The sequence below is a fragment of the Pelodiscus sinensis genome, chromosome 1 (assembly GCF_049634645.1).
Source record: "Pelodiscus sinensis isolate JC-2024 chromosome 1, ASM4963464v1, whole genome shotgun sequence".
Lineage (NCBI taxonomy): Eukaryota > Metazoa > Chordata > Testudines > Trionychidae > Pelodiscus > Pelodiscus sinensis.
Window position 1 is genome coordinate 309,509,979 of NC_134711.1, and position 24,909 is coordinate 309,534,887.

General features: G+C 41.5%; 1 long non-coding RNA gene across 1 annotated transcript; it reads right to left on the reverse strand.

Annotated features, from left to right (window-relative positions):
* Nucleotides 1-3,543: 3,543 nt before the first annotated feature.
* Nucleotides 3,544-24,056, reverse strand: LOC142827156 (uncharacterized). Its single transcript, XR_012901622.1, has 3 exons — nt 23,757-24,056; nt 13,229-13,273; nt 3,544-3,775 (listed from the first exon to the last, which is right to left on the reverse strand). It is a non-coding gene; the product is annotated as an uncharacterized LOC142827156 (long non-coding RNA).
* Between the last annotated feature and the right edge of the window lie 853 nt (nt 24,057-24,909).

The following is a 24,909-nucleotide window of genomic DNA, read 5'->3' on the forward strand; positions in this document are numbered from 1 at the left end:
TGCCTTACTGAAGCACATACAAAACCAAGCATCACAATGGGCATTTCCACTTCTCCCATAGCGATCTTCTAATCTAGGAAACTTCTTGAACAGGCCAGGGTTCCAAAAGATGCATTCATCATGCACCTTTCTGGACCAGCCGGCATTAATGTCTGTGAAATGCCCATGGTGATCCACAAGCACCTGCAGAACTAGGGAAAATACCCCTTGTGATTAATGTTCCCAGAGTGTAGATGGTCTCTGCCAAAATTTGAATGTATGTGCCATCTATCGCCCCACCGCAGTTTGAGAAGCCCATCCATGCAAAGCCATCAGCAATTTCACGCATGTTGCCAAGAGTCACAGTCTTTTAGAGCAGGATATTATTGATGGTCCTGCACATGCCCATAAGCAGACAATGTCATGGTGACCCTTCATGCAAGGCATACCCTGCACAGTTCTTATACCCTTTCCTTAAACTGCAATGATAATTATGTATCATCGCCTTTGCACATAAATACCAACTAAAACATCTGTTTACACACATATACACTCTCTCTCTCTCTACTAAAACTCTTATGCTATTACCTAGCTATATTTCAAATTCTTTGTGCAATTGTAACTTTTAAAGACATTCAACACAGTGTTTTCCTACAAGTTTTTGACAAGTGAGAAGTTGGGACTCAATATTTCTGTTTCCTTTGAGGTCTGTGACAATTAAGAAGATTTTATCACTGCACAACCACACAGATGGTCTATAGTTACTAAAAACAGCATGTCTCATGTCAAGAAAATTCATATTTTTACTAAAAATGCTTATAATCTTCCATTTTGCATTATATTTAAGTAATTTATAATAAGTGTCTTCCTGCAGATTATTTTGCATACCAGTCACAGATTCAAAGCTGTTCCTAATTTCCTGTTTAAAATTAAGAGTCCAAATCATTTTAGGATAATTAATTGGGATTTATATATAAATCAGATTAAACAGACTGTAGAAGGTTGTTGGTTGTTTTGTGTTGATTTTTTTAAAACTGAACAATATTGAATTGCTTTTAAGCAGATACAAAATCAAATATTTTCCTCTCCAGTCACATGCCATGCATTGTCATAAAGCATTGTCATTTCAGGTTACCATTCATGAGATCCTGTTGCTATGTAAATCTTCCTCCAGCATGTCTGCAGACAGGATTTACAAGTGTTGAGGACTGATGAACCTGCAACATTCCGATGTATCTTATGACCAATTTAGTACAGTACTAAAGGAATGCAAGCTAAAACAGAGTTTATAAAGAGATCTCTGCTACTCAGCAGCTAAAATGGCTGTTTTCGATGACTACTGAAATGAAGCTGCCTCTGGGATGGAATTTAGCAATCACTCTGGATACCTCTTCTCTGCAATTGATGATATGACTGCAGCTCAGGAAGGCATACCTGCACTAGCTTTTTAATCTAAAAATAAAAATGAAGGTACAGAACTTGGCATATGCTAGCAATACATGTATATGCCTAGAGTTTCAGGCTGCCTTATGTAGCTTGTGCCACCCAGCTACATTGCCACTGCTGGTCAGACAGCATTAACTAGATTAACACTAGCGTAGGTGAGCTTTCATGAGCAGCAATCAGATCTCCAATTGCAATGTAGATGTAAGTTCTGTGACATCTGTTCTATACAAAAGGGTTATTCTTTTGGAAGAGAAATTAAAAATGAAAATTAAATTTCAGTGTTTTGGCCTGGAATTGAAGGGAATTTGATCAAGCTAATTGCAACCATATTTTGTGCATCCAGCTGCCATGAATTAATGAACTAGAATGCTGCCTACAGGCACACAAATAGGGGGAGGGAGCAAAGGGGATAGTTGCCCCAGAGCCAGGAAACTCAAAGGGGCCCAGGGTTCCTGGCTGCCATTGCTGCTCCTTTGGTAGCGATGGCTGGAATGCTGGGCCCATAAAATTGCTGCCAGAGCACTATGCCATGCATTCTGGACAGCTCTGAGCACAGAGGGCCCAGTACCATGCTCTGGGCATTGCTGATGGCTGCCCTTTGACCTCACCCTTCTGCTAGAGGCCCCACCCCTTCCAGGATGCAAAGCCACAACCCTCCTCCCCCCATATTCTGCCCTGGGGCCTGTGGGAGCTGTTGGCCTGACTATCTAGTTAACGATTAATTTAAACAAGTTGGACTTCTGGGGGCAAGCTCAAATATTAGCTTCAGGCTTGCAGCTTGAGAATGGGAGGAGGGGAGAAAGAGTCAACAACTTGAGAGTGAAAAAAAGTGAATGAAAGGAGATCTTGAGTTTGGGCACCTTTGATAGAAAAGCTTATTATGACTGACATTGTTAGGAACATATTGATAATTAGTAGTTAACTGAAGTTTGCAGAAGTGATGACCCAGTGATGGGTTACTATGAGCTACATGTTTTGTAAAAAAAAAAAAAAAAGCTCTAAAAAGATTAGATAAAAAAGTGTATGTTGGAGCAGGTCTCTGAAGTTCTCCTGAAAGATGTTTTCTAACACCATGCTCCCTGGTAAGGTAGTGACAGGCCACTGTTGATTTGCTGCTAATCACTCAATACCATCTCAGATTCTAGATAATAATTTGGCACAATCTAGACCTATTGCTTATTTCTCTGTGCTAAAATCTAATAAATAGATAATAGATCTAATAAATTTCTCTGTGCTAAAATAAATAGATCTAATAAATTTCTCTGTGCTAAAATCTAATAAATCATAAATGTTTAACTGCCGGCTAGACACGGCAGTTAAACATTAATTCGAACTAACTCCTTAGTTCGAATTAACTGTTACTCCTCATTCCACGAGCTTCATTTGCAACTCCAGTTGCCCTCATTTGCCTACCTAGCTCGAACCCTCAGTGTTCAGCATTAGATAAGAGAACACGTATTTGAATTAAGTGTCTCTCATCCACCAAAAGTTCTGAGTTCCCCTGGATTTATTCCTGACACCACCTGGATTGAAACAGTTAAGTTGCCGCTGCTTTGGGTTCTGAGAACAATCACTACTACACTTAGGTAGATGTAATAAATGGGCCAAAATGTGTTAACATAAACCACTGAGGATATGTCTACACTAGCTCGTTACTTCGAGCTAGATAGGCAAATGAGGGCAACCAGAGTTGCAAATGAAGCCCGGGATTTAAATATCACGGGCTTCATTTGTGTGTTCCCAGGGCGCCGCCATTTTAAAATCCCCCTTAGTGTGAACTAACTGCCCGCAGCTACACGCGGCAGCTAAACATTAATTCGAACTAAATCCTTAGTTCGAATTAACTGATACTCCTTGTTCCACGGGCTTCATTTGCAACTCCGGTTGCCCTCATTTGCCTACCTAGCTTGAACTAACAAGCTAGTGTAGACATACCCTCAGTGTTCAGCATTAAACGAGGCCCAGGGGTTGGTATACACAGACAACAGCTTGCCTAGTACCATGGCACATGCATCATTAAAATTCTTATTTACATTGTATTACAGATATAGGAAAGAAGGAAAAACAGCTCAAGCATTTGAAATGTAAATTATTTAATAAAGCTTTCATTGTGACATGTCTTGCTTCCTTCCCCGGTAGCCAGAGAGAGATTTAAAAGGAGAGCCCCCTCGTTGGACAGCCTCTTAGATGGCACCAAAGCTGCTGCAGCAGCTATTAAAGTCCTTTCCTTCCAGCTGATGTTTGGGACTCAGCTGGAGCTGGTAAGCTGGTGATGTCATCTGACTCTCTCTTTTCATCTCAGTCTGAACAGGACATTTCTCAAGCTCAGAATATGGAAGGCCCAGGATCTCTGAAAATAGAGGGGTTAGCAGTCATGATGGTGAAGCTTGGTGCAATAGTCTTAATCTGTTCTGTCAAGTGTTCTTTTGCTGTTTTTGTTGTTCTCTCTTACTTCCCACACAAAATCTTTCTTTTAAGGACCCCAAAAAGGGAGCAATGACTGGAATAGCCTGTTCCCTCATTATGTTGTCTACCAATTAGTTTCAATTTTCAACATACCACTTGTAGCTCATTAACATCTGGCTTCACACGCCCGTTCCTAACAAGCATAATTTCAATAAGTTCAACAAAAGCCTATCATCTTGGCCTTTTGTTTAGACTAATTTAGTTATTTTGTCTCCCTTTTTCTAACTTTTCCCATCCGTATTTCTTATAGGATATTGTAATAGCTAATGAACTTTTATAAGCTTTTTACAGGTGAGCTCACCATTTGGATAGATTGGAGGTCTTGTTATCACAGCATAATCTCTCTCTTTTATGCATCAATTCCACGTAGGTTTGGAAATGTGTGCATTAAATCACAATTTTTAAAAAACAACAACCTCTCCTTCATTTTAGTTTAACTATATAAAGGAAAGGGATGATGGAAGTAATTGGTTACATTCTAAAGTTTGCAAATTTCTTATTCATAAATTAGGGTTCACAAATCATACTTGATCAAATATTTCAAAAAATTAGAGCTAATAAGGCTTTTGACATAGTCATTATGGGTGTGTCTAGACTACACCTCTCTGACGACAGAGAGATGTAGATTAGGTACATTGAAATTACTAATGAAGCAGGGATTTAAATATCCCGTGCCTCATTAGCATAAACATGGCCACCACTTTTTTTGAAATGGAGTTTTATTGAAAAAAACAGCAGTCTAGACACAGATCTGTTGAAAATAAAACCTTTTTTGACAGATCCTGTAAATCTCATTTTTTGAGGAATACAGGATCTGTCGAAAAAGGCTTTATTTTTGACAGATCCACGTCTAGACTGCCGGGGTTTTTTTAAACTCTGTTTTGAAAGAAAGCGGCAGCCATGTTTATACTAATGAGGCACAGGATATTTAAATCCCTGCTTCATTAGCAATTTCGATGTGCTTGATTTGCAGCCATCTGTCGACAGAGGGATGCAGTCTAGATGTAGCCTATGTGATATTCTTAAAGGCAAACTAGGGAAATGTTGTGTACGTGAAATTAGTATTAGGTGAGTACACACCTACTTTAAAGACCATACTCAAGAGTAGTTGTTATCAAGAGTTCACTGACAAACTGGGAAGGCATATTCAGTGGCATCCCATAGAGATCTGGTACTATTCAACATTAATTAATGACTTTGATAATAGAATGGTGATTATCTTTTTCCTTTTTTTTTAATTGCAGATGACATCAGACTGGGAAGTGTTGCAAGCACTTTGAAGGACAGGATTGGAAATCAACATGGCCTCTACAAATTGGAGAATTGAACTCAATTCAACAAACATGAAATGCAGTAAAGACATGTTCAAATGACCTTACTTAGGAAGGACATCTCAAAAGCACAACAACAAAATGGAGAATAACTGGCTAGGTGGTAGCACCGCTGAAAAGGTTCTAGGAGGGTACAATGTATTACAAATTGAATATCAGCCAACTATGTGAGGTGGTAGAAAAAAAGGCTAATATAATTCTGGGGTGTGTTAACAGGAATGCCATATGTAAGACATGGGCGGGAGTTATCCTGCTCTACTTGGCACTCACAAGACCTCAGCCAGAATATTGTGTCCAATTCTGGGTACCATCCTTTAGGGAAGATATGAACAAAATGCAGGGAGTCCAAAGGAGTGCAACAAAAAGGACAAAAGGTTTAGAACACCTGATCTATGAGGGAAAAGTAAAAAATTGGACATGTGTACTCTAACGAAAGTAAGACTAGGGGGCAGGAGGGCGGAGACCTCATAGCACTCTTAAACTATATTAAAAGCTGTTATCCAGAATATGGTTGGCAATTGTTCTCTATATCCATTGAAAGTAGGACAAGGAGTAATACTGCTTAAGTACTAGTATAGGCTACTAAGGGGGCCATAGTATCCTCATCATCAGAAATTTTCAAGAATAAACTGGACAAACAACTGGTCTAGGTATACTTGGTCCAGGCTCAGCAGGGGAGATGGACTAAATAACCTCCCTTCCAGCTCAACATTTCTATCACTCTATTATTATAAACCCAGGAAATTCAAACTTAAATTAAACCTAAAATAAAACCAGATACATGGATTAGAGCTGAGTTTTTAATGTATTTTGGGGGGGGGGAATTAAAACTGTGCAGTGAAAAAACTGAAAAACTAGGGCGTGGGAAAAGTGAGAAGAGGGGTTTTAATGTAAATTTATTTTTATTTTATTGTCTTTTCATGTAAAACACCCAATTTTGAAAATACAGGTTCAAGATGTTTTGTTTATTTTTAAAAGGAACAGATATAATTGTTTTTAAAAAGTTTCACATGACACATTATTGTCAGCTGTAATGCTGATATGTGGAAATGCCAAATGGAAGGCACTGAAGGAAATTCATGTCTGGCTGCCAATCATACAGAATAACTTCCATATAATTAAAACGAATGTATTTTAATGCCAGTGTTCCCTGCCAATTTAAAAGAGGGCAATTCTCTATAAGTCTTGCTGAAGGAGAACATAGTTTTTCAGTCTCTACTGAAGGAGAAAACTTGAATTATGAGGAACAGAAATAATGATAATTAATGTAATATATATATATTTAAAAAAAATCTATTGCAACAGATCTCTCTCCCTGCCAAGGACACTTTACAAAAATTGAGCCATAAACGAATGCATTTATTTGTAATGTCTCATAGAAATGTTTTGAATGTCCAAACAATAGGTGCTATAAGTCTGGGGAGAATGAAGTGTTTTCTTTGTATGTATCAGAGGCTGAATCCCTACTTTAAGTGCAAATCTCAATTCATTCTTAACTATGGAGCCATGAGTGGTGCCCTTAAAATACTGTCTGTATTGTGATTGTTACACCTACTGCTGAAGTCCATGTAGGCATGTATGAAACACACGTAAACACAACAAATTTCACCAGTGCAGTGAAAGTCCAGCTCCCATCTCTTGGGAAAAATGAGGTGGGATCTTTAATAATCACAAGTGTTTAAAATCTAGTTCCTAGATCGCATTGGAAAGACAGTAGCTCTAGCTGCGCACTACTCCTGTTCTCATGCTGGGTATTGGTTCAGTATTGACTTGCAGTTAGCATTTTTCTCTCACACCACATCCTTCAGCCCTTACAGGGGGAGAGGGAAGGTACCTGGAGGTCTCTCCTACGAGAAATAGAACAATACCTTCCCATTCATGATGAATGTAGTCAAGTTGGTGATGTTCCTCACTCCTCGCAGTCAGGAATCTATTCTATATTCTTTGCCTCTTTGCTTCAGATAATAGTTTCTGAAGAAGGAATGTTCATTGTGTCAATAGGTTCTTGTTGCCTAGTAACAATTTTTCAATTTGCCACTCAGTAAATATTTAGGTCACTAGTGAATTAATCTTTTTTAAAAATTATAGCTATGTAGTCAATCACTGATTCTGAACTACCGCCGTGAGAATTGACAGTACAGTATTTAGTTCTTCCTGGACTGAAAACTCAAACTGAGGTCCTTCTTAGCAGTGCTGCTGCCACACCAGTTATCCTCCGGTCTGTATTTGAGCATTTGGTTTATCTTCCCTTAGGGTATGTTTTCAATGCACAGCTATTTTGAAATAATCTATTCTGGAATAGTTATTCTGAAAGAGCTTATTTCGAAATAGCACGTCTACACTGCAGGGAAGCCTCAAAATTAGTCTGAGGCGGGCTTCCCTAATGTAGATGTGCTATCTTGATTTAGAGCCCCAGGAAGCACTGGGGAGGAATAATTAGAATGGCCCTGGTGAGGGGCTATTTCAAAATAGCAGTAGTGGAGTATCTAAACATGCATTATTTAGAAATAGCTATTTCAGAATAGGTGTTATTTCTTGTAGAATGAGATTTACAGATTTCAGAATAATCTGTCCATTATTTCAAAAGTAGTTTGAAATAATGAAATGGCTGTGTAGACACTCACATTGTTATCTTGAAATAATTGTTCAGTGTAAACACACCCTTAGTGTCTTTCCTTACATTTGTCTTTGCTGAATTTTATTTTCTTGTCTATTTCCTAGTTCTCCAATTGATCAAGATCCCTCTGAATCTTAGTTGTATCTTCCAAAGCGTTAGGAATCCTGCTCCAGCTTTGTGTCCTCTGTACCAGCCATGTTATTAATAAAGATGCTAAATACCACCTGACACAGAAATGATCCCTGAATAACCCCTCCCTTCAATCTGACATCATTCCATTAATAGTTACTCTTTCTTTTTGGTTGTTTATCCAATTATGTATCCATTTAATGGTAGTTCCGCTGGGACTGCATTTCTCCAACTTACTTATGAGAATGTCACATGGGACTGTGCCAAGGACCTTGCTGAAGTCCCAGCATATTATGTTCACCATGTTCCCACATCCACCAACCCAGTTACCGTGCTGAAGAATGGCTTGGCATGATTTGTTCTTAGTAAAGCCACGTTGGATACTAATGATTACCCCTCCAGGTATTCACAAATTGCTCAAGTAGCTTCCCAGGTATCACAGGGTATGTCTACGCTACAGCGTTATTTCGAAATATCTTATTTCAAAATAGTTATTTCAAAATAACGTGTCTAGACACAAAATGCATTTCGAAATAGTGTCTTGCTATTTTGAAATAGTGTGTCCATACTGATTGGACACTAAATCACTTTTAAGGCCGGCCGGAACTAGTTCTGGCAGGGCATCAGGTCAGGAGTTACTTTGTGTGGCTGCTGCCTGAGACTATCTGAAGCCTGTGCTTAAAGGGACCCCTCCCAGACAGCCAGTTCTCGGGTTTCCCTGCTTGCTTGCCTACCTCACTGAAGGACAGCAAAGCATTTTTTTTCTCTGCATGCTCTGGTTGCCTTCACTCAGGACAACACAGCACTCTGCAGCATGGAGCCAGAGCTGTCCCTGGGCATTCTGGTGCTTCTCCTGGATGTGTTGCTGCGAGCCTGGCAGCACATTCTGCAGGCAGTAACAGTCTCCCTGGTGTGCCCCACTGGGGGCTTGTGCCTCATTCCTCCCTCACGTCCTTCCACTTACCCCCCCAACCCCTCTTCCTGCTGTACAATAAAAGTCTCTTTATTGAACAAAACGGGGGTGGGGAATGAAACTGAGGTGCGACTGGGGAAGAAGGTGGGAGAAGGGAAGAGGGAGAGTGGGAGGTGGAGGGGGAAACTTGGGAGGAGAGAGCTGGCAGGGGGAGGCAAGGGGAGGAAGGGGGAGGAGAAGCTCAGGGATTAGGCTTGGGGGTCTTGCCAGCACAACTGTCTCACAGCACCGTGGATGCGGGGGCCTCGGCGTCCCCAGGGTGGAGTAGGGAGGGTGTAGAGGAAGAATAGGGAGGGGTAGAGTGGGAGGAAGAGCGGTAGCTGGGGATGCAGCATGGGCTGGAGCAGCAGGATGCAGCAAGCTCAGCACCAGAGTCTGCAGGTGCTCGCAGATGCAGGGCATGCTGCTCCCGTCGGATCGGCAGGTCTTCCTGTACCCAGTGGTCAAGGGTGCACTGCAGGGCTCACAGTGCCCCCAGGTGCTCCTGCTGGTACCCCTCCACTGCACGGGTGGGCCCGAGGAGTCCTCGGGTGTGGGAGGATGTCCCGGGTGGTGTGCTGCACCCTGCACTCACAGCAGGTGCAGCTGTGGAGAAACAAGAGAAGTGGTCAGTTATCTCTGGGGACAGTGGGTGAAGCCCAGCCCCCTCTGCAAGGCGAGGACGGTGGTTCTCTGCACCATCAGAGCTGATGTGCTTGCACAGAGGCCACGTTCGGGATGTCCTGCTATCCGCAGGAGTGGGAGCTGCCCCGGGAATGCACCTATGCCCGTGTGCTGAATATAGTGTGGGTGTGGGTGTGGGTGTGGGTGTGGGGGAGATGTCCCCCGCCTCTGTGTAGAGAGGGCTTGTGGAGGGAGGACATCCTGCTGTGTCCCATCCCGGGGTTAGGAGCATGTAATGTCTCTTCACACACATGTGTGGCTAACAGGTCAAGGCCCCTGTTTAGCAGCCAGTTGGGGCCACGTGCACAGGTTGCTGCGTGATCCATGGTCAGCGATGCCCACGCACACGGTCCCTGGTCTCCCTCCCCCCCCACAAGGGGGCTGTGATGGCACTCACATGTTGTTGCCTCCCTGGATGACACCCAAATTCATTCAAATTAGTCAGAAGATCTCTGACATGTACCTTACCTGTGTCAGGCTGCATGCCTACCCTTTTATGGTCTATGCTACCTTTGCTAGTTCCCTGGTCACCTTCTTTACTGAGGAAAGCCCGAACCAATAAGCCGCTCTGCCTTCATTAGCAGCCCACCTTCTCCATCGTGCAAGTCACTGACACCATCCCGTCTCTTTCTGTTTTTTCTCACATATTTGCAGAATCCCTTCTTGTTGACTATAAAATATTCCCTCCCAGCTTTAATTCTTTTTTTTCCTTTTTTTTCCCCCATGGCTTTCCTGATATGTCCCTGCAAGCTCACACTATTCCCATGTTTGCTTCCTTGGTGACATGCCCTCCTTCCATTCTCTAGGGCTGTGTCCAGACTCAGGGGTTTTTTCGAAAAAAGTAGCCTTTTTTCGAAAAAACTTCACCTGCGTCTAGACTGCAGCCGCGTTCTTTCGAAATTAAATCGAAAGAATGCGGCTTTTCTTTCGACGGTGGTAAACCTAATTCCACGAGGAAGAACGCCTTCTTTCGAAAGTGCTCTTTCGAAAGAAGGCGTTCTTGACAGCAAACAGGCTTTTTAGAAAGAGAGCATCCAGACTCACTTGCTGCTTTCTTTCAAAAAAGCGGCTTGCTTTTTCGAAATTCCGCGTGCAGTCTAGACGCTCTCTTTCGAAAGAGGGTCTTTTGAAAGTATCTTTCGAAAGAGCCTCTTTCGAAAGAGGCTTGCAGTTTAGACATAGCCTATATGTAACCCTTTTGGGGTTTAGATAGATAAAAAGCTCTTTGTGTAGCCACACTGGCTGATCAAATATTAAGAATGTCAGGACTTAGGAAGGAGCAGAACTAACACTGATGAGGTGCCAAGGTGTGAAGCCCAGGGTTTGCCCTCAGTGGTCTGTGGGTGGGGCAGTGTTTCTACCTCATTTCTGGCACTTTAATTCTGTTTTATTCTTGTTCTTCCTTTTTATGGAGCAACCCGGGAGATGGCTGAACTGCATCCCTATGAAAAGGGGTTTCCATCACTTCCTTCACTGCTTACCAAGAATTTTGTGGCAGCTGAAGCTGCAGCTGAAATTAGTCTTTTTTGTCCAGCTGTATTTGATTGATAGAACAGATTCTCTTCTTCTGGCTAAAGGATTAATCTTCACAACATATTTTATTTTGACTGTTAAAAATATAGGCAGCATAATATATGCTGACCTTTTGGAAATAATTAGCAGATGATGAAACCTAAGGGGTGTGAAGATAGAGGCCCGGACAGATCATTGTACCATTATCTAACAGTTGTAAGTGACAGTGGTTGAATGTGGCTTATTAAAGATTTCCATAGAAAAATAGTCTGTAGCTCAGGCTTTATTTAATTTCAGCTTCCACACTTCAAGAAGCTGTTTGAAGTCAGAGTTGTAGATAATCAGGTTTTTTTACTATGGCTGTGACATTGGTTAACCGAGGGATAATCAGCACTTCCCCTTCCTACATCATATATAATAAAAAGTCTGATAAATAGAAGTACAGATAGGAAACTGGTCTTTATATACTGGCCCTAATCACACACTGAATTAAGGTGATAGAATGGTCAGTCACATAACAGGGATCAAGTATCCCGGGGCTACTGCCACGTCATATAAGCAAACATCAAACTTTTATGCCATTAAAATGTTGACTTTGCTTAAGTATGAGGACAGATACATTCTCTGCTCTGAAAAACTTGCGTACAGCTGATGGATCCAAGTGTAGGTTTAAGGGAGTGGCACCAATTTTCTCTTTTGTTTTCTACAGCCCAGTAGAAAGCTGAGCCACTCTGAGGGGGATTCTCCATTCTTAAAGGGCAGCTGATCTCAGAGAAGCTTCCAATATCAGAAGGGAAGAAGATCAAAGGAGACTAAGGGAGGGATATGATAGAGGTCTATAAAAACATGACTGGTGTAGAAAAAGTGAATAAGGAAAGTTATTTACTTATTCCCCCAATCTAAGAACGAGGGGTCACCAAATGAAATTAATAGGAAGCAGGTTTAAAACAAAGAAATTGACGTTTTTCTTCACTCAGCACACAGTCAACCAGTGGAACTCCTTGCCAGAGGATATGGTGAAGACTAGGACTTTAACAGGGTTCAAAAAAGAGCTAAATAGATTCACGGAGGTTAGATCTATCAATGGCTATTAGCCAGGATGGGTAGGAATGGTGTCCCTGGCCTCTGTTTGTCTGGAAATGGGTGATAGGAGAGGGATCACATGAGGATAAACTATTGTGTTTCCTCTCTCTGGTTCATCGGTATTGGCTACTCCATGTAAAGCCAGGTAGCTAAAATGTAGCTTTATACTAAGTAATGTAACTTTATAATAAGTAATTTTATCTACATGGCTACGCGTGCCCCTTGAGCTGGCCTGGAGCTGGCCTGTCCCAATCAGACATCTTAACTCCTGCCCAGATGAATCTTACCCATGATCCATTCCCTCCCAGCTCATTACCGCATATGGCTCAGGCAGAGCAGGTAGGTGGCCATACCACTGGAATACTGGCTATTTTGTGGTAGATTCCCCTCCTTTCCCTTTCTCAGTTTATCCAGAAATTCCATTCTATACCCAAGTAATTTGTCAAAAAACATTAAACTGTTTTCCACTGGAAAACCATTGCCAGAAAGTTCCCAACCAGCTCTAGGATGGAAGCTTCTCTCAGCAGCTGCTTTCTGGAGCAGATTTAACATGATAACCCCAAAGAGATGGATGCATTACTGGGCCAGAGTACTGTAGCTAAACTGCTGTGCACCCTGGCTGTCAAATGTTGTCAATCTGCCAGCTTCTTCACTGCGTGACCAGAAACTGGTCTGTTATTCCACTGTATGTTTTTATGATGTTTAGCAAAATGTGAAAGCGACGAGGAGTCCTGTGGCACCTTATAGACTAACCGAAGTGTTGGAGCATAAGCTTTCGTGGGCAAAAACCCACTTTGTCTGATGCATCTGACGAAGTGGGTCTTTGCCCACAAAAGCTTATGCTCCAACACTTCAGTTAGTCTACAAGGTGTCACAGGACTCCTTGCCGCTTTTGCAGATTCAGACAAACTGGCTACTTCTCTGATACTTAGCAAAATGTACTTCACCATGCCAATCATAAGATACAGTGGCATGACCAATATACATGGCTTTTTCTTCTTATTTCCAGTGAAAAGGAACATAACTTACCATAACTGCTCCTCCTGTTTGGTCCTGGCTCTTGAGAAGGCTCTGCTGATAAATGAACTGTATATATTTACTTACAGTTTTACTGAGTTTGTTAGCCAAGATAACATAATAAACGTGACACTTACTATTCTTAAAGCTTCCCCAGAGGAGAAAGACACAATCATTCAGTCGCTCATACAATGCAATCATTTCCTTTTATCAGCTAAATAAATATAGTACTGACTGCAAAGAGATTTGCCTGAAGATTTTCCTTTCTTTTTAAAAAGCCAGAGGCCGAGAACTCTACATAAAAATTGAATGAGTATCTGGGCTTTGCACAGAAGTTTTCCCTGGGTGCTCAAGGTGACAAAATTCAGTCCTCACAGTCTCATCATGCCAGAGGGGCTGTCCTGCTCCTGTTGCTACAGCCTGCACCTGTTTCTACAGAGTTAAGGTATGTCTACACTTGCCCCCTAGTTCGAACTAGGGAGGCAAACGAAGCATACCGAAGTTGCTAATGGAGTGCGAGATTTAAATGTCCCGCACTTCATTAGCATATTCGTGGCTGGTCACCATTTTAAAAAGCCGGTAGCATGAATTAACTCGCCACATGTAACTTCCGCCACAAGGAGGAAGGCGAAAATTTGTTCCTCTTGGTTTCTGAGGACAGGACAAGGAGTAATGGGCTTAAAGTGCAGCAGGGGAGGTTTAGATTGGACATTAGGAAAAAATTCCTAACTGTCAGGGTGGTCAAATATTGGAATAAATTGCCAAGGGAGGTGGTGGAATCTCCCTCTCTGGAGATATTTAAGAACAGGTTAGATAGACATCTGTCAGGGATGGTGTAGACGGAGCTTGATCCTGCCTTGAGGGCGGGGGGCTGGACTCGACGACCTCTCGAGGTCCCTTCCAGTCCTATTATTCTATGATTCTATGATTCTATGTAGACGCGGTAGTCTGATCCAAAACCCTTCCCTTGAATTAACTGTTACTCCTCATTGAACAAGGAGTAACAGTTAATTCAAGGAAGGGTTTTGTATTGGACTATCGCATCAACACGCAGCAAGTTAATTAGGGCTATCAAGTTTTTTGAAATGGCGACCAGCCACGAATATGCTACTCAAGCATGGGATATTTAAATCTCGTGCTTCATTAGCAACTTCATTTGCGCTTCATTTGCCTTCCTAGTTTGAACTAGGGGGCAAGTGTAGACATACCCTTACAGTGCATTCTACTCACACTCTGTCTGAATGGGGATTTGCTTAGTGGCCCAGACTGAGCCTCCGTGGAAGAATCCCTCTGCATGTCTTCCCTATTTCTGGAAGATTCCTATGCTGTTTTAGAGTCCTGGCATTGCCATTCTGCAAGCCACAAGATCTAGCACATCAGGGTCCCAATCTCGGCTGGGGCATCTAGGGATTGAAGTTACACAAATAAATACTAATCCTTTAGCCCAGATTATGTTTACTGGGTTTCATCTAAATGAATGGCAATAAACTAATGAAAGATGAAAACCTGGAAGTAATAAATAATGTGGACTCTAGGTATCTAAAGGAAAACAGCTACAAATTAATTTCTATAACCTTCTGTTGAAGTGTACAAATAATATGGATTTATTCTAGCTACCTTTGGTTTATTTTCCAGACTGGGAAATAAATCTTGCTTGGCTATATGTAGATATTATTAATAACTAATGATAACACCATGTGTCAAATAACAGGTTGTGGAGCATAACTGGATTTAAGCTGAATGACAGATTAAAAAAGGCTAAAAAAAGCTTTAATAACATAGTCTTGTAGGTCTAAAATATGTTGACTTGTCTAATCTTTTTAGAGCAAAATGTGTCAGTTGAAAATTCTTAGCCACAAACCTGTTATTGGGAGTATGTCACTTTTCACTCCAGCCTGTTATCAAACTTCTTCCATAAGGCAGAACTTTCACAAAGCTGGTGGATTGCAGGATTCTTTACTAAGTAATATGATATGGCTTAACAACTCCCGAGGGAGGGAAATGTTGAACAAACTGAGGGTACCTCAGTAATTGCTGGACGTGACCAGAGAGGATTTATGAGCAAGCTTCCATCTAGCACTTAAAGTCACATTTCTTCCCTTGGCCGCCTTTTATCCATTCAGGGACTGGCAAATAGTGATATGAAAATAACTTTAAAAAAAACCTCCTAGATGTTTAGTGCTCTGGACCAGCCCTTTTCTTTCTTTGCCCTGGCTTTTTCAACATCTCTCAAGTATGCCTTCATTAGCCACTTTTTTCTTGAAGCGTCTGCTATTTCTTTTTCACACACAAGCTTTCAAGATGGAGGAATTTCATTTGAGGTTAAGGAATAACTCTAACAATGAACACATGCTAATCCCCATGAATGAGCACACACAGGGTGGCTATGTCTACACTGCAAGTTTTTTGCACAAAAATGGCTGGTTTTGCACAAAAACCCACAGAGCGTTCACACATCAAATGCACTTTTGCACAAGTAAATCAGCAGTAAAATGGCAGAACAGAGGGCTTTTGCCAGTGTACGTAAACCTCTTTCTATGAGGCATAACTCCCTTTTGCTCTATAGCTATTGTGCAAAAAGGCAAGTGTGGACACTCCAGAGGGGATTCTTGCACAAGAAACCCCTATGGGAAAAAGCATGGGTACTCTGATGGCCATTCTGTTAATGGCAATCAGAGCTTTCCTGCTCAAGAGCGTACATGCAGTGTGGATGCTCTCTTGCGCAAAAGCACATCACTTTTGTGATGTGCTTTGAGGTGTGGACGTGCTCTTGCGCAAGAACTTTTTGTGAAAAACTCTTGCACAAAAGGCTTCTTGCACAAGAAGACTGCAGTGTAGACATAGCCAGAGCATCTACACAGCACCCTTACCTTGAAATAAGCTCCGCATTTTTCTGCGAAGTTTATTTAGAAATAGATTATTTCAAAAATTTCAAAATAAAGCGCTATTCTGAAACGTCTCTTAACCCTCGTGCAACGATGTTTACAGGGACACCTGAATAGTGAGCCTGTTATATTTCGATATAACGGGCTTGCTCTTAAGATGCAGAATAGCTATTTATCCCAAAATAACTCCACAGTGTAAACATAGCCACAGTGGGCCTGAGTCATCTCTGTGCCAGTGATGAGTCCAGGGGGGGAAGCAGTAGATCTGGATCTGTTATGGGCTTGTGTCCCTCCATCAACCCCTACTCAATGCAGGTTAGATCTGCCCTGAGCTCTTACCTTACCTTGTGTCCTAGATATAATCCTAATTATTGCCATGCTGTCTGGAGTGGTTCACAACCACAAGTGCCAGTTTCTGGGCACATGGTTGAAAAGCAGGGCAGATACTCCAAATTGGTGCCACGTTCTATAATAAAATTTCAACAACCCAATAACAAATGTGAACTTTTGAAGAACTGTAACAGTCTTACTATGGACTGATCATTTCAGTCTAGCTTGCCACCTGTGCTCCCTCTAATTTTTTCCATCCATGTGCAGGGTAAATTTTGTTTTGTGTCCCAAAGCATATGCGAAAGTGCACCACTAATGGAAACACATGCTGCCAGCTTGTGGGTGCTATGTTAATAAGCTGAGCAGCCTATGAATCTGTCCTGGGTGGCCACCCAAATGCTCAGCTTTTGGGGAACACTTCTTGACATCAAGGTGAGATGGATTTAGTGATAAATGGTCACTTATATCCTAAATCACAAAATATTCAAGTTGCCCCCAGTCCCAAAAGACCGGTCACCCCAGCTCATAGACTTTTAGATCAGAAGGGACCATCTTGATCATCTAGTCTGACCTCCAGCACACTGCAGGCCTCAGAAACTCACTCATTTCTGAAATAGATCCCTAAACTCCTCCAATCATGGTTTGAAGATAGCAAGTTACAAAGAATTCACCATTTATACGTGTTTAAACCTGCAAATGATCCCAGACCCAAATGGCAGAGGAAGTAAAAAAAAAAAAAACCCACCTGCCAATTTGACGGGGGGGGGGGGGGAGGACATAGCTTCCCAGCCCCAAATATGGGCATCAGTTAGACCCTAAGGATGTGAGCAAGTCCTACCAGGCAGATACCTGAGAAAGAATTCACTATAGTAACTCAGAGCCCTTCCCATCTTGGGTACGTCTAGACTACAGGCATTTGTCGACAGAAGTTTTGTCAACAGATACTGTCGACAAAGCTTCTGTCAACAAAGAGCATCTAGACTACATCCAGTTCTGTTGACAAAGCAAACTGCCTTCTGTCAACAGAACTATGTCGACAAAAGGCGTTTCTCCTCGTAGAATGAGGTTTACAGCCGTCGACAAAACTGCTGAGTTTTGTCGATGTTGAGTTGACAGAACTCAGCGGCAGCGTAGACGCAGGTATAGTTTTGTCGACAAAAGTCCACTTTTGTTGACAAAACCCTGTAGTCTAGACACACCCCTAGGCTGTGTCTAGACTACATGCCTCTGTCGGCAGAGGCATGTAGATTAGACACATAGGCAAAGGCAAATGAAGCCGCGATTTAAATGATCGTGGCTTCATTTACATTTACATAGCTGCCGCGCTGAGCCGACAAACAGCTGATTGTCTGTTTGTCGGCTCTCGCGCTAGTCTGGACGCTCCCCTGCCAACATCAAAGCCCTTTGTCAGCATCCCCGTTATTCCTCGTGGAATGAGGTTTATCGGGGCTGCCGACAAAGGGCTTTGGTGTCGACAGGGGGAACGTCCAGACTAGCGCGAGAGCCGACAAACAGCTGATTAGCTGTTTGTCGGCTCAGCGCGGCAGCCATGTAAATGTAAATGAAGCTGCGATCATTTAAATTGCGGCTTCATTTGCCTTTGCCAAAAAAACAAATCTACATGCCTCTGCCGACAGAGGCATGTAGTTTAGACGTACCCCATAGTGTCCCATCTCCAGCAGATGGGGATTTGTATTTAGACCTCACAGCAAAGACAGTGCATGTAGCCAACCCTATAATAAGTTAAGAATTTATTAACTTGGAGAAAAGAAATTAGAGAGTTATTTGAAGCAGGTAACATATAAGCACAAATGAGTTACTAGTCCAGGTTTCCAGCAGGTGGCAGAGATGTAGTAATCTGCCCACTGAATGTCTTTTAAGGCTAACCCTAGTTAATCCAGGAGCTCTGGGATTTTTTTTCCTTTTCTTTTTTTTTTTTAAGCTTCAGCTCTTGTGAGAGCATAGGTGCTGGAACTCAGGGTGCAGAATGTGAGGGTGCTGCTGCAACCCTTGGCTTGAAGTGTTTTCCATTATATAAAGGACTTACAGTTAGGTTCCATGTCTGTCAGTACCCACACTATAAAAATTGTTCCAGTGCCCCTGTGCAAGAGTCTAAAAAGCAAAGCAGTCCAGGCTTGGTCTACATTACTAGGTTAGGTTGACATACGCTGCCTTATGTCAACCTAGCTGTGGAAGTGTCTTTACTTAAATTAGGCTCTCACTGATATAAGTGCCTCTCTGTGCCGATTTAGTGATTTCATCTCCCCAAATGGCACAGACAGACACTGTGTTGCTTACAGGGAGGGACTGCAACTGGCTTTCGGGAGTCATCCCACAATGCTCCATACGACAATACAATCCATACAAGTGTTCCTGGTGATGATGTGCACCACTGACTTAAGGAGCCAAGTTTGCACACACACAAGTGATTTCATAACTGCAGCAACTGAAAGCCAACATTAGGTTAGCATAATGTTGTACTGTAAATATGGCCTCAGGTATTCCTGGACCTGGATTGTTATTCCCCCCACTCCTGCATCTAAAACTGATGGAATGAGTTCCTGCTTAAGTCTCCCCTTCCTGGAGGGAGTTAGGAATGTATTCAGAAGATCCTCTGTCCCTTGAAGGCAAATGTGGTATTGTGTCGCATCAGTGAGGCATCTATTGTGCAGGGCACACATTTTACTTTAATTAATGCTTCTTTTCCTGTTTGGTGATTTACGCAGTTACAGAGATTTACAATGCAGATGCTCAATATAACTTTAGACCATGGGCTAAGAGGCTATGAGTGAGATCAATACATGCAATCTCCTACAAATATTTCATAAAGTCTGAACACTAAATGGAGTCTTATTAACTTAACATCCAATATCTATTTTGACAATGCTAACACACAGGAGAGCCAGACTAGTATTCAGCTATGCCTTTGCATGTGTTCAGTGAGGCAAAAGGGCCTTGGCATGAGCTGGTACCTAGTTTGCCAGTGTCACCCTGATAACACTGTGGCAGCTGCAATAGCTGGATGGAAAAGAGCGTCAGCCATATCACCTGCTTGTCCTGGTCTGCCCAAATATGCTTCAAACATGTAACCTATACTAGGCGTTCCTAAGGGAGAAGGGGGGGAGGTGGCTCAAAGCCAACACTGTTGGCTTGTGCCTATAAGGTTCTATGTCCTGTGCACCAGAGGTATGTGGAGAGAGGAACTCAAAGATTCTTTGTGATTGTGTCCTGGTGTAGAAATTACCTATTACAAGTTATTGTCTAACAAGGGATGCATTTGGTCTGTTCTCTATTACATACAAAAGGGCTTGTCTACATGGCAAGTCACTGCATGGCATCATGAGGTGTGAATCTATCACATACCAGCTTGCTGTGTAGCAACGTCCTCTGGAATTACTGTCACTGTGTAGTGAAAGTCCCAGCGTTCAGTTTGGCTTACTACTTGTAATACTTGTAATAAGCCAAACCACACTCCAGACCTTAGGACTCTGCATCATTGTCCACATAGGTCATTCCTACACATCAAGTTGTTACATTGTAGAGTCACTCTGTGGCTTGCTATGCAGTAACTTGCTGTGCAGACAAGCTCAAAGCCTGTTTATTGGTATTTCTTACTCCCTTGATGAAGTATTGCAAAATAAACTATTGCAATCTGAGGACTTTAACGTGGCTCTATATTGCATATACCATTACATGGTTGCAGTGGAGCTAGGACTTAGAGTTTGCTGCTCCAAAAGCACAGTCCCCTGCCTTTTAAGTTAACAAGAGAAACTCCTTCATCTATTAGCACTGTAGGGAATATGAATCATACAGTGAAGATGTTCTGGTTCCCTCCTGTAAAATGTCATTTGTCTATGACAGTATCTTCTAAATGTTTTTTTTAATTTCCTTTTTTCTCCTGTCCCCATGCTAACTACCCTGAATCAGCTTTTTGCATTCCTAAATATTTCACCATCTAATTTTACAAATACATTCTCAGCCTCTCTTCTTGTTTGACTAACATCTATTTGATGTGTAGGTGGGATTTTCCTGATAGAGGAAACATGCTGGTATTAGCCATTTTCTAGCTCCCAAGAGAGAGAGGGAGAGAGAGATGACAATCTTTGCTAAAATTAGGATTAGGTGAATAATTCATAATGAACAATGTAGTCAATTTTGTCTCTCTTTTATTACAACTGCTCTTCAAGAGGAATGAAGCTTCCCCCCCCCCCCAAATAGTACTCCTCTCAATCGTTTTCACAGGGGAGTAATTTCATTGGTTTCAATGCTCTTATCCTGGTATAAATGTAAATGTTTCCAGGTATAAGTGCAGAAAATCAGGCCTATTATTTTCACAGCCACAGGAATTTCATAGTAATGCATTAGAAACATATTAATGATAATTAAATAAGAGCAAAATAGTTTACTATACAGGTTGAGTTCAAACATGCCTGCTTTTCTTGGCTTATGGCAAGCTCTACATAGATGCAAAGTATTATTATCACAGTCACATAAAATCCTTTGTAGCGGCTACAGTAATTTCTTTGGTGGACAAGTATGATTTTTTTTGCTTTTTTTAATGCAATTTAGCAACTGAAAATCAAGGAAATTAGTTGCCAGCAAGAGACCAAACAGTTCTTTATGATCCACTAGTTAATTCTCTAGGCTACGCCTAGACTGGCATGATTTTCCGCAAATGCTTTTAACGGAAAAGTTTTTCTGTTAAAAGCATTTGCGGAAAAGACCGTCTAGATTAGCACGGACGCTTTTCCGCAAAAGCACTTTTTGCGGAAAAGCGTCCGTGCCAATCTAGACACGGTTTTGCGCAAGAAATCCCCGATTGTCATTTTTGCAATGGTGGCTTTTTTGCGCAAAACAGTTTTTAGCTGTCTACACTGGCCCTCTTGTGCAAAAACATTTCCGGAAAAGGGCTTTTGCCTGAATGGGAACATCAAAGCATTTGCGCAAGAAGCACTGATTTCAGACAGTAAAACATCAGTGCTTTTGTGCAAAATCAAGCGGCCAGTGTAGACAGCTGTCAAGTTTTTGTGCAAAAGTGGCCGCTTTTGAGGAAAAACTTGCCATTCTAGACGCAGCCCTATAGTCCATAGTTAGACAGGTAGCATTAAGGAAAATAAGATTTTCTTTGTGTGGGTGCCTTATTTCCATAGTTAAACTCAGGAAAACTTCCAATGTGAGTTATTAACTTGGTGATAGGAACAAGCATTCCTTATATTAAAATAATTATACCTGATGTGGTACATACAATGTTGAAGGATTCTGTATCAATTACTACAGAACACTATGTTTCCTAGCAATGTTGTCATGTGTCAAATGCTCCAAAATCAGGAAATTAGCTTGGAAATCTTTAAAATAAAATATGTGGGGGGGGGGGGGTTCTTTTTATTCACCTTCTGGTTTGTGAGTACTTTGCATGCACTCATGTCACATTTTCAAGCTTTTCTCAGCAGCCATGAGGGCTAGAAATATACTAATAAAAGGGAAACTAGGATTGTCACAAAATCTCCTAGATTCAAGAATTGCAGCTTGGGGGAAAAGCACCAAATACCACAAGACACACTCAAATCACAAGAAGTGGCAGCAATATCAGTGATCCAGACATTTATTAGCCAATGAACAGTGCAGTTTATGGACACAATATATATAATTAAGAACCAAAGCAATATTTCACTCATTTCATTCATACAGGATGCAAACACTTCTATTCATATTTCTCTGCAGATAGATCAGGTAGGGTATGTCTAGACTGCATCCCTCTGTTGGCAATCCCAATGTAGGTCAACATTGCAAATGAGGCAGGGATTTAAATATCCCGTTCCTAATTTACATTAAAATGGCCACCGCATTTTGCCAACTCAGCACTTTGTCGGCAAAAAGCGGCAGTCTAGAGGGGGATCTGTCGAGAAAGAAAGCCTTTTTCAACAGATCCTGTAAACCTCCTTGACTCCTCTAGACTGCCGCTAATGATAAGACAGGAAGTTGGGAGTATTAGACTTTCTATTGCTAGTTTATACAGTGTCCTGTAGATTTATTGTGCAATCTCTGACAAAGAAGAAAAAGCCTCGACATTGTTATAACCAGTAAGAGAAAATGGAATTGTCACAAATGAATTCATTCCCTTCCTCAGACTGAATCTTCCAGGATCTGTTGTAGTTGATAACAGCATTGTTTAATCACTTCTCTAAAAGGGATCATGCTTTAAAAGGCAAAGAAAGAGAAGCAAAGTTTTGTTTCACATTTACCTCTTCCAGCAAACTTTGCAGGAGTCCCACTGACGAACATACAGTACAGTGTGTTCTGTCAGTGAAATGACAGCTACTTTCACCCTTGGGCACTAAATAGAAAAGCTGCTGATTTATAAGCAGAATTCTAAAAATAATGAGTGTGTCTTTAAAATTTCAATATAGTGTGACTCATGCATCAATCTAACCTAAACTTAACTCCAAACATGATTCATCACAGTCAAGGAGTTTAGTATGAATACAAAATTCTGTTAATTTTGTCTTTAAATATTTTATTATTTGTGAATCTGAGGGAATATTTGTTAGGTACCACAAGCAAGTAAATAGCAATCTAGATATTGTTTGTGGGGTAGCCACTGCTGCTCTTACTAGTTATTTGACACTTAAACTTTGAAATTGGTCACCCAGGATATGAGAGTGTGTTGAATATAAGTGACTGATGTAACACACTAACTCGTTTTCAAGCCTTGTGATGGGTTAAAGCATCAGATGGGGACTCAAGAGATCTAATTTCATATCACAACTTTGCCACAGATTGACTGTGTGTCTTTGGGCAAGTCACTAACTCCATCTGGGCCTCAGCTCCACATTGGTAAAATGGGAATAACAGTATTTCTTGTTTCTCACTCCTTGTCCTTCAGGGCAAAGACTGTCTCTTACAATGTGTCCAGACAATACTTAGCTCAATGGGTCCCCAGTTTGGGTTGGGTCTTTCTTCGTCTTACAGGAGCTTTGAAACAACAACAACAACTAAACAACTTTTGTACAGTCAGATCAAAACAGACCAGTTCAGTCCTGGTGAAATCAGTAGGAGTTTTGCCATTGGTTTTCCTGAGCCAGGATTTCACCCTTAGTATAAATGAGAAGTGCCATTCATAGAAACCATGAAATAAAACCATATCTGCACATTGCTCACAGTGTTTGCATTGGATGAACACAGACACAAAAACCAAGCGCTCTGACAACTAACTGATAAAGTGTTTGCATTCACATCTAAGACCTGGTTCAGGGCTCTCGGAGGATTTTGGCCATAGCCCCTTGCTCAGAAACCTCTGATAAGATCGGTGAGAGTAGAATTCTTACCTTTCTGGAGTGGAGCCTAGGGATTGATTGGTGATCCAGAAAAAGGAGAAGTCCCACCTGCCTCTAGAAGAATTGTGATGTCTCCCAAGTATTCCAGATGTTCCAAAAGTGGAGGTGAGTGCCAAGTTGAGGCATATCGACGGGCTCCAGAGTGATTTTCACGTGATACTGCAGGTAGTTTGGACCATCTGTCATTTCAGCTATGCTGGCATATAACAGTCTGTACTCCTTAGAACACTCATTTGAACAATAAGATTCTCTCCTGTTTCAGACATGACAGCTGAAATCAACCATACAATGGATCTGCAAACAAAGTGAACATTTAATACTTTGAGAGAAAGTTATGCATTGTTTATACATCTGTGCAGCTCTGACAGCAAATACAACATGGAAATATGCACATTAAATACAACAATGGCCTCCTGATAAGACAATTTTCTCATTTTATTGTTGTCACACCCATTTCATAACTGCACGATCATAACACATAGATGCAGTAAACAGAACATATCTTCTGACTATACCAACTGGAGAATATTACTACTGTGGAGTGTTGATTTTAGCTGCATTATGCAGCCTCACATAATTAAGCAATTAATATACAGACATAACCAGCCTTTCATGTGCCCTATCTCACCTCTTACAATGTTTCTAGCACTATGTGGCCATGCCAATTTTTGCTTTGCAAAGATTGGGGGGAAATCCTCTACTTTCGGTAGGATTCTTAGAATTACCAGCCAAAAGTAAGAGTCCATGAAATTAAATTAATTGCAATGCACTTTAAAGGAAAAAGCAACACAGATATATTAAAAAGGCTGTTTTAATTTGGACAGCTAAGCTCCATGCTGCAGTAGAAGAGAGGTTCCAAAAATGTCCTGCAGAGTCATAGTCACTCTAAGCTCGTAAATGAAGTGCCAAACACTTCCAACTCTGTGCTCAATGTCTCTGGAATGTGGGGTGCTTAGTACATGAGAGGCCCTGCTTTACCCCTGTGTTGTAGCTATGCCAGTGGAACCATTAGTTAGACAATAGAAGAATGCTTCTGTAAACTTAGCTATTGTTATTGAGATAGGTAGTGTTCCCACAGCAATGGAAAAACCCTTTCCATTGCTATGTCTACACTCTGTATGGTTATGCCACCGTAGCTACAGCA